Consider the following 9,910-nt stretch of genomic DNA (forward strand, 5'->3'; position numbering starts at 1 on the left):
CTGATCCAAGTTCTGAAGCAGGCAACGTTCCAGTTTGTCTTTATTATGCACACAAAACATCTGGCAGCTGCAACATTTAACTAAACCAAGGGGTGGCTGTTTTGTGTACGGCATTCCCCTCGCCACCCCAAGCTTACATGTTTGTTAAGTTGAGACCTGCAACTGCCCTCTCCTTCCCCCCACCCCCCCATGGCATAATTGCCCACTGCATCTAGGGTCTTTCCCCACTCTCTCAGTGTTAACTGAGAAGATGGCTCCAAGTTCCAGAGCAGGCAAAATTGCATGGCTTTTGTTTGCCAAACTTTTAACGTATTTATTAGCTCCAACACTTAATTAAAATAAGGCACATTTCTTCCTTGTTGCACATTCCCCTACACATTCCCTGGTATGTGCCCCTGGGGGCGTTGGGGAGGGAGAGGAGAAGGGATGTGGTGTGGGTTGTAGGCAATAGTGCCTGGGACACAGGGGCAGAGGAACCCACGGCTGGAGACCCACAGCCCCATGCCAGGGCAGGAGCACTTAAAGCCTTCCAACCCTACTCATACAGGAAGGGCTCCAGGTCCACATGGGTGACGAGTTAGTCGGCCAGGGCTTTGCTGATCTGCACAGCCTACCGCTGTGCGTGACTGGAACCACTAATATCAGTGGATGTGGGGGAGAAGCGGGGGGAAATACAGGCATCCTAGACACCCCCCCACCAAATACACATATACAGAACCCAAGCAGCTGGGATACACACACATACAACCCAGGTGTCCAATACACGCACTTGGCAGGTGCGGGGTGGCTGGCTGATGGCTCGTGGCCATGATAAGCTGCTGCCCAGGTGGGCACATGATGTCCCCACCAGCCACAGGGGTGGTTCAGCCATTCAGCTCCACTTGAGAGTCATTGGCAGTCCAGAAAACCCTGGGGCACATTGAGAGGCGTGCAAAAGCCCCCTCCTACCTGCTAGGTTCAGGCCGTGCAGGCAGGTTCTAACCTACCCTCCCTCCCCACGGCCATAAGGGCTAACGTGTGTTCTGCTTCCTTCCAACCTACCCATGGGCACTTAGAGTAAAGCTTGAAAGTTAGAGTACTTCCACCGTGTGCTTCTTAACTGTATACTTAGCCTCAGCTCCCTCATTCTCTAGTATTGGTTCTTGGTTCTCTTCAGCATTGCCCCAGATTCAGTGTTCACAGGAGTCATAGAGACTTTCCAGTCTGCCAGTTTTAAAGAAAATTTGCAAAGACACATCCTTAAGAGATTGCTCTCTCCATTTTAGGAACAGTGAGGAATCCCCAGGATGTGACTGTTTCAAGGATGGTAATAGGATAGAGACCCACAACAAAGAAACCTTGATGTTAGAAAAGCTCCAAATCACCAGTCTCTGGTTTTGAGTCTTTTATGCATATTTCCACATTGTTTCCTTTATTATATTTCTGTCCTCTCTCTCCAAGGTAAAATATTTCTTTAAACTCTCCTCAAATGTTCATGAAACTTTTATTGACTATCCCTGGGGCAGAATCCAGTCCCTAGTTTATAAGCTCCCTCTGCCACGAATGCAGTTTCTGAGGGGGTTTCCAGTAAAAGCCTCCAGTAAAATCCAAAGTCCTCAAAGCACCTTCAAAAGTCAACACAGAGCAGATTTGCACCCTGGCCAGTGGCACTACCCCAGGGCACAGTAATGGTCAGGCCAGCAGCTAGGGTTGGCACCTGGGGCTGACACCTGTCTCCCCCTTTCCACCACCCCCCACCCCAAACCCTTGATTATGCCCTTGGGTAAGCAAACATTATTTAAGTATTGCCAGCATTTCTTGAGTTCTCCTGGCAAAGCTGTGAATTCATTCACACTGAAAGCCCTTGCATTTTGCCAGAAGAGTTACTCCACAAATTAAGGCTCCTACCCCTGCCCTGCAGTGACTGGAGGCGCATAGAAACAGTCCCGGCTGCCTATACATGTGCTCATTCACATTCTAATTAGAACGCATCAGAGCAGACTTAATTAATCTTCATCCCTATGTGTAAACTCCTTATCCGGGTGCTGTGACTCTCAGCTCTGTAGCAGCACATGTGGCATCCCTCAGAAAACAATTCATCAAGCCTGGTCCATGTTCTAATTAGAACGCTCCACCACCACGTGTATTAAGCCCCCCTCCCCAAGTTTCAAAATGGCCAGGGTAGTACTTTATCTAAACTTTGCCAAATGACCTTTAGATCCCACAAATATTTCCAAACTCACAGGGGCATAATATATGGGATGGTGAGCCATTTTAATTAGAGCAGCTGAACCATATTAATTAAAATGATCCCCCGTACTCTTGAGCACATGTATAGGCAGCCTCTGTGCCTTTAGCTGACCCCTGCTACTCACTGAGCAGCTGGTAGCTTCCCAGAGTGCCCTTTGAGCTCCCATGGCATAGCTTCTAGATAGATGGAGTCACACAAAGATGCCAGAAACACACTGGTGGCTTGTTGGAGTGAGATCTTGGTTCTCTATCCCTTCACTGGTCCAGAGGCCACAAAAAATATTTGCCTCTGACCTTTCTGCCATGAGAAATGTTTGCCTCTGGACCAGTGGAGGGATAGAGAACCAAGATCTCACTCCTATCATGCATTAAGAGCACTAGAACACTGTCATTACAAAGCAGAGGTAAGAACAATGAGAAAACAGCCCCTTAATGCTAACCTTACAGGTCACAATTCCAGGTCATCAAAACCAGATGATTCTTCAGGTAATGAGTCCTCTTTTTTCCACACTTTTGAAACTGTATTGAATGCTTAGTCCTGGTTGCTCATCATGATTTGGGGAAGACATTTAATTGAAACTTTCTTTTACTGAGTCATGATTCTGTTTCTCTGAAAAATGTCCCAGTAGAATCCTCTTTTGCATATGGTAAGTCCTCTGCTGTAGGAGACTTTGCAGCTAAGCTTATACAGAGCTCTATGCAGCCTCTCTTAGGGAGTCAGTATAAGAGAAAATGTAAACAGAATTAGACTATTTAGATAGCAGCTGCATGCATCAATAAAATTAAGAAAGAAATTAAGATTTTGATTAAAAAGGGCTGATTTTAGCCATCCCTTTCTGGAGCACCCTAATCTTTCCTTCGCAGATTTCATCCACACACTTCATGACCTCTTTCATTTGCTTCCTGCTTTCCCATTCCTGTGTCTCCCTGACAAAGAAGATGGTTTAAAACATAATGCATGTTGCTAAGTACCACAAAAATAACAATAAACGTATTCATACACACTGTCCTTCAAGAAATAACAAAATAAAGTGCACAACCTCTTCATAAAATAAAACATTTTTTCTATTTTCAAGCAAACTGTCCAAACCATTACAGTAGACATGTAAACTATTTAAAGCTATTTGTGTGTGGCCTTAATTCTGCTCTCCCACCAGTTTTTACTTTGGCAAAATTCTGGTGAATTGAAAAACATTACATGAGAAAATTTCAAAATCTTTACTTTCTTTTGAGTCCTTTCATGTTATTTCATCAAAATCTGAATTCTTGTTTTCAAAATGATTATATTGAAAGCCATTGTGAAAAACCACAAAAAAATCTTGACAGCCGGGACTGCAATGTAGGTGTCTCCTCCCCTCAACTCCAGCCGAGTGTCCTAATCACATTCGGCTGCAGAGACTGCTTACCATGGGTGTGCAAAACGTGGCCTGGGGGCTGGATGTGGCCTGCCAGGCCATTCTGTCTGGCCCATAGAGCCCCTAAAAAATTTAGAAAATTAATATTTATCTGCCCCCAGCTGCCTGTCATGTGGCCCTCAATGGCTTGCCAAAACTCAGTAAGTGGCCCTCTGCCCAAAATAATTGCCTGCCCCGGCTTATCCTCTTCCTGACCCAAAGACTCTCTCACGCTGTCTATACAGTGCCAGGCTGTTCTACAAACTGTGGATCAGGGCACTCACCTCAGGATTGAAAGATATGAGTTGGAAGCCTTCCAGGCTGAGGAGGGCCAAGGGACTCACTTCCTGGATGAATGCTCTCCCAGCTAGACTATGATATACAAGGTGGACACCATCTCCCGCTCCTTTATGAGCAGGAACAGCCTAGCTAGAGAGCCCGGAGCTGAGGTAGAGCTCCACAGCTGCAGGCTGCTCGGGCAGCAGGCTAATGAGGGAATTAGCTGGCACCTGCACCCAGTCGGCTGACCGGAAGGAGGCAGCCAGTAGGAAGGACACACTTTTGCATGCAGAATTCAGATGGAACATCTGAAGCTGAAAACTGTCATCTGTAGGCAGGAGGCTTCCCTCTAAAACTACCAGAATTGCCATCTTTCATGCACCGGTCCTAAGTCACAAGGTAATGGTACCTGAGTGAAGAGCTCTTGCAATGAGGCAAGAGACTCTTTCGTTCCTGCAGTATTTGGGGCTGGGTGATGTCCCAAGAGGTCTGGTAACAGACTTAGGAGCAAAAATCCCCTGCCTTCTATTGTGCCAGGGATTCTTTGTCTCTTAACCAAGAGCAGCTTTTCTAGGACTCCTTGCTCTACTTTGTCTTCTGCCTGCTGCCTTCCACTCAGCCTGTATCCTGGGGTGACAAGAAAACAGCTGATAAACTGCTGTTGAGGTCCCAGGCACTTGCACACATGACAGGGTTTTAGTCTTTAGGGTTGCATTCAATGCCCCCTAAATTGAAATGGTGAGTTGTTAATTAAAATGGTGGGTTTTATTTTTCTATCACTTTATACATGTTGTTGTCCTGGCAGGTGCCTGCTGAAAGCAGAAGTAGCGAGGGCCCTGAGCCTTTTTTCCTTTTTTGGCAGAGCCCACCCACTTCTCCCACAGCTGGGGGGCCATGAGTCTGTCAGCTTGCCACTGGAGAAGCAGGCAGGCTCCACAGAAAAAAGGGATTGGGCCCCTCACCGCTGCCTCTTTCAGCAGGCTCCTGCAGCTAGCAGGACTCCTGGGGCTGCCTGGGAACAGGCTGGCTTGCTCCTGAGGTAATGTGGGGAGGCAGCAGGAGGGCAGCTGGGTGTGCTGGCAGCTGGAAAAGGCAGCAGGGGTGGTGCACGGGGTGGCAGACTATGGGAAGATAGCATCCCAACCAGGCAGCCCTGCACCCCATGCACTGTCCCCACTGCCTTCTTTGGTGGAATTATTTTGCAATGATGCAAAGTCATTTAAAACCCCCAAAACTCTCATATGTGTAATGTGTGATGTCATTAAGCCACATAAAGGGAAATTTTCATCATCTGTACACAATGACATCATCATGTGTACACACACCTCCAGAGAAGAAGACAAATCACAGGACAATAGAAAGGAAAGATAATTAAAATACAAATTCATCTTAATGACTAAGACTGCTGATTCTCAACCAGGCAACCTCGGATGTTGTGACATCCTTTTAGGGGTGCCACAGGGTGCTGCACAATATTAGCAGTGTTAAGTGTGCAAACACCTGTACATGATTCACAAGACAAACCCAGAGACTTCAAATCAGAATCCATACTGTCAAAAACACTCTGACCTGTTGTATTCTTTTTAAGTTTTTTGCAACAGAAGAACTGCCCTATTATTCTTCTCATAGTCAAAAAATGTGTGAAGGGGAGAGATGGCATTTTCCAATGGGTGCCTTGAGTCTGAAAAGGTTGAGAACCACTTACTGAGTTATTTTTAAATAATTTTGTTAAATAAATAGATATTTTACATATTCATATAGGCAATCAAAATTATGCAAAGAATTATTTAATATTTGCTTTTAAATGTTTTGAATACATGAGAATTGGTTATATTAAAAATAAAGATCCTAAATATAACTACTCTACAGAATTATAATACTTTCTGTATAGGTTAAGGCTTTTCAAGTAAAGAAGATAGTTGCTGCTGCAATAAATGTATTACTTGTAAAGAACTTTGCAACTTTTATGAATCTCTATTGAAAAATAACTGGAAGGCTTGATACATGGAGAAACTTCCTGGTGTAATTTGGACATTCTTTGTTCATTTTTCAGCCCCATTTCAGAGATCTTGTACAGGAAAGCAACATATAGGAAAGGTGGGGACATAGGACAGGAGAAAGGCAAGCTAGAGACAATGGAATAACTGTTTCCTATCTTGAATGCAAGCAGGGGGTGTGCGCAGCCTCCATTTTAACAGTCGGGAAGAGTTTATTTTTGCGGCCAGCAGAGGCTGACTTTTCAACTTGAAATTAGTATGTGCACACATATTGTCACAGGAGTAGGAAGGAGTTTTTAAAAAACCCTTAAAAAGCATGATTTGATTAAAACGAATCTCAAGGCTTAAGAAATATCTTATCACTTGAGACCGTCTGATTCACGATTGTGATCTGTTGAGGCTGACAATACTGGAAACAAATGGGAATGCTTTTATAATTTCTGGACCAACCAAGAAAGAAGAAATATAGCTGCAAAGGGGAAAAACAACTGTGATTCAGAGAACTAACTATGTGTAGAACCGAGGATCTTTAAGAGATCCTTAAGAGAGTCTGATGGAAGCTCAAAGAATGCTTGGGAGTGGTAAGCAACCTACAGCATGAAAATGCATGCAGGGGTTTATTGTTTTTTCTACATCTGTGTACTTTCTGTGCTAGTTAAAGTGAAGCATTTTGGAGCTCTTAAAGACTGTGGTTCTGTTTGTTCTTAATAGTCCTTGAAGAGATTAACTAAATCCAGAGTGCTACTAGCAAATCTGAGAGTCAGCGCTGGTCCTGGCTGCTAAAGTGCTGAGCCACGTAGTCCCATTTCTAGAGTCTTTGCCCAAGAGGTAAGTCACAAACCCCATTGGAGGAGAACATGGGGTGTCACAGAGATGTTCTCCTTTTTGTTACACTAATGTAGCATGTGTGGTCTTGTTGAAAAGTCAGTGTTTGCTGTATCCATTTGTGTATTGCTTTTATCACTATGTAGATTATGTTATGCTGTCTGTATATATGTCTGTGATTTTGGATGTGGTTTAGTCAAAGGAACTGAGGGATGAGTACTTAAGGAAAAGGTAGTAAGTGAAACTGCTAAGTAAGTTGCTCTTCTTGTCAGTGTTTCAAGGCAGAGAACTGCCACTGCCAACAGCAGACAGAGGGAGCCACTACGGGGATGGGTTCTAAAGGCAGTGCTTGCTTGTAATGGGAAAAATCAACCTTGCAATAGCAAAGGTATCTGAGAGCAGGGGCAGATTAACACATGGGCCCACATGGCCCCTGGCAATCCGTAGGTAAAATTCAAAGGGGACGAGCTGGCAACATGGCACCGGAGGACACGAGACACCAGGCCAAGCCTAAAGCAGAGCCAATGCATGCAGTGACCAGTAAGGACCCCTCCCGAGGCTGCAGGTAGTGCTACCTGTACTGCCAGTTGCACCACAGGTGCGTGGTTGGGGGCCTGGTGGCGCTGCCTGGCACACACCCCTACCTGGTGGCCCTGAAGCTGAGGCAGCCTCCTCACCTCGTGTTGGGTGCCCAGGCTGTGTACTGTCTGCAGCACTAGCACCAGCAAGGCTCCACGGGTGGGTGGACAGATGCAGCTCTCCAGGCAGGGCTGGGCAGGGAAACAGTGGCCACCAGCAATGGCTGTCTGTGCCCAGCAGACCCAACATCTCTGAGATCAGGGTCAGGCTTGGGCTGACCTGCTACAGCACCGATATCCATGGGTCCACAGAGTTGCAGGTGGAGAGCTATGTGGTCCACGACAGCTACTCCCAAGCCACCAGACACCACGTCATCAGTGAGCCCCTGCCTCAGCCATGGCCACAGGGCCTCTCCCTCCTCCCCAGCCCCACAGGGCACCCCCATGTCTCCCCTTGAACATTCATGCTTATGTTAGGGTGTGGGGAGCCTCCAATTTTCTGTTTGCCCAGGGCCTCACTAAATCTTAATCCATCACTGTCTGAGAGACATGGCCCATTAGCCAGAGGAAGGCCAGATGCCCTAGGGAGAGAAATTTCTAAAAGATTTTGAGACTTATGAATAATTAGAACAATGCTGATAGGGCAGGAGGCAGGGAAGGGGAGGCTGGCTAGAAGGTATTTTAAGGTCTATCTATGAGTTGGCCAGGGTCAGGCAGGAGTCAGGGCTGGCAGGATGAGCAGGAAGGCTGATTTCTGAAAATACTGCCAGGTGTCTGAAAGATTGGGTAATAGTCAGATGAGAGGATACAAAACTTTACTGGCCTTTCTGTTCTGTCTTCAGATTTTAAGGTCAGTTGTTCTTGTATGATTCTCTTCTCCTATATATTAAACCTTGTGTTGTTTTGTCACCTTATTGGTTGCTTATGGTAAAGAGTGGTCTCTGAGAGAGTGATATGCATTCTACGGAAAGGGGGACCTAACGTTTCTTTCACAACCCAAATGGAAACCACCAGGAGCTGGCAGAGATTTCCTTGTTGCTGCTGTGAGGTCTGGTATAAGAGCAGTGGATCTGAGGCTTCGGGGGGCGTAAGGAGTTATACAAGGGCAAACCCTGATCCGTTCCTTGGGACAGGCAGCAGGACAGTGGGAAGAAACTCAGAGCTCCAGGGGTACCCATGGGTGGGTTTGTGGCAAGGTATACCAGAGGGGGCAACGAAAGAACCACTGCTGCAACCTACTCAAAAAAATGCTAGAAATACATGGGCCTGGTGGGATCCAAATCCAGTGTCTAGTGAATGTCCAGCTGGCTGTGTAACACTGTATCAAATGCTGTATAATCTAATCACAAACATAGGGATCCAACATCCAACTGGAAGATCCCCAGTATTTTATATAGGCTTTGGATCGGGCCTCTGAATAAGCAGCTAGAAGACATAACACTTTGAAAACAGCTGAAAATGCTCTGAAAATTATGGGGATAAAAACTGCTTCCAGAAGCATTCCAACAGCTGAGAACCTGAACCAGGGAAGCCCAGGCCTTGAACGTTGCGCTGGATTCAGGTGGCATGCTACTGCTACATGAGGGACACCAAACTTGCCCTTTGTTGTCACAGTAGAAGGACATGTTCTTTCCACAAAATATGAGGCCAGTACCTGGACTGCCTTGCACGACTGCACAGATCTAATAAAGGGTGATTTCTAGTTGGCTCATTTAGAAAGCTACCCATGCATCCAGAATGCTTGCTGTGGCTATGGATTGCTTATTAAGGAGGAAAAGTCTACATGAGCCCTCACAAAATCTGTAATAAGGCAAAGTCACTAACACAAAAAGCTTAATCACATGTGGCGGCCATGGTGGTAGGAGCCTGGCTTGCTGGATTGAAAGGGCTTCGAGCTATTGGTGGGACATCATCTCCAATCAGGTGGTGGTGGAGGAGCGGCTGTCCTGCTCCTGCTTGGGGCAAGGCAAAAAGCCTGGACCTGGGGGAGGGCTATACTTCACCTCACCCTGATTGGTCCTCTTGCAATCCGGGGGCAGGGGGGCAGACCCTCTGAAGGGTATAAAAAACCAGCATCCCTGGCACATAGACACACTGTGTCAAAGGATGGGGAAGAGATCAGGACTAAGAGGAGCTGGGGAGAGCTGCCCAGCAGGGCAGAGCAGTATCCCTGAAGAGCCCGAAGGCCTCCTCGCCAGATGGGAGTGGCAAGCGGTGCGACCCACATCTGTGCTGCTGAGAAGTATGATGACGGTGCACGGTGTTAGACCCTGGAGCTGTATGAGGCAGCTCAGGTCTGCACCCCGGTGTGTGGCCAGAGGTGCGATGCACAAGTGGTGCATGGAGCCGGGACCCTGGGAGCTGCATGAGGCGACTCAAGTGCACAACTCTTGGCATGAGGCCAAGGGATTGGTACAGGCAACACTGCACAGTGGGTCCAAGAAGGACCAGGACCCTGGGAGCTGCACAAGACAGCTCGGGTCCCCAACCCCTGGTAAGCGGACAGGATCTTGGTTCATGGCATGGTCCAAGTGGGACCGAGGCCCTGGAGCTATATGAGGTGGCTCGGGTCTCCAAACCCTGGCACGAGGCCAGGAAGACTCAGTGC

General features: G+C 47.0%; 1 long non-coding RNA gene across 1 annotated transcript; it reads left to right on the plus strand.

Annotated features, from left to right (window-relative positions):
• The first annotated feature begins 418 nt into the window (after nt 1-418).
• On the plus strand, nt 419-9,522 carry LOC109318133. The gene is made up of 3 exons (XR_002103192.1): nt 419-431; nt 6,622-6,727; nt 8,658-9,522. It is a non-coding gene; the product is annotated as an uncharacterized LOC109318133 (long non-coding RNA).
• Nucleotides 9,523-9,910: the final 388 nt, after the last annotated feature.

Source organism: Crocodylus porosus, unplaced genomic scaffold (assembly GCF_001723895.1).
Source record: "Crocodylus porosus isolate Cpor-Errol unplaced genomic scaffold, CroPor_comp1, whole genome shotgun sequence".
Taxonomy (NCBI): domain Eukaryota; kingdom Metazoa; phylum Chordata; order Crocodylia; family Crocodylidae; genus Crocodylus; species Crocodylus porosus.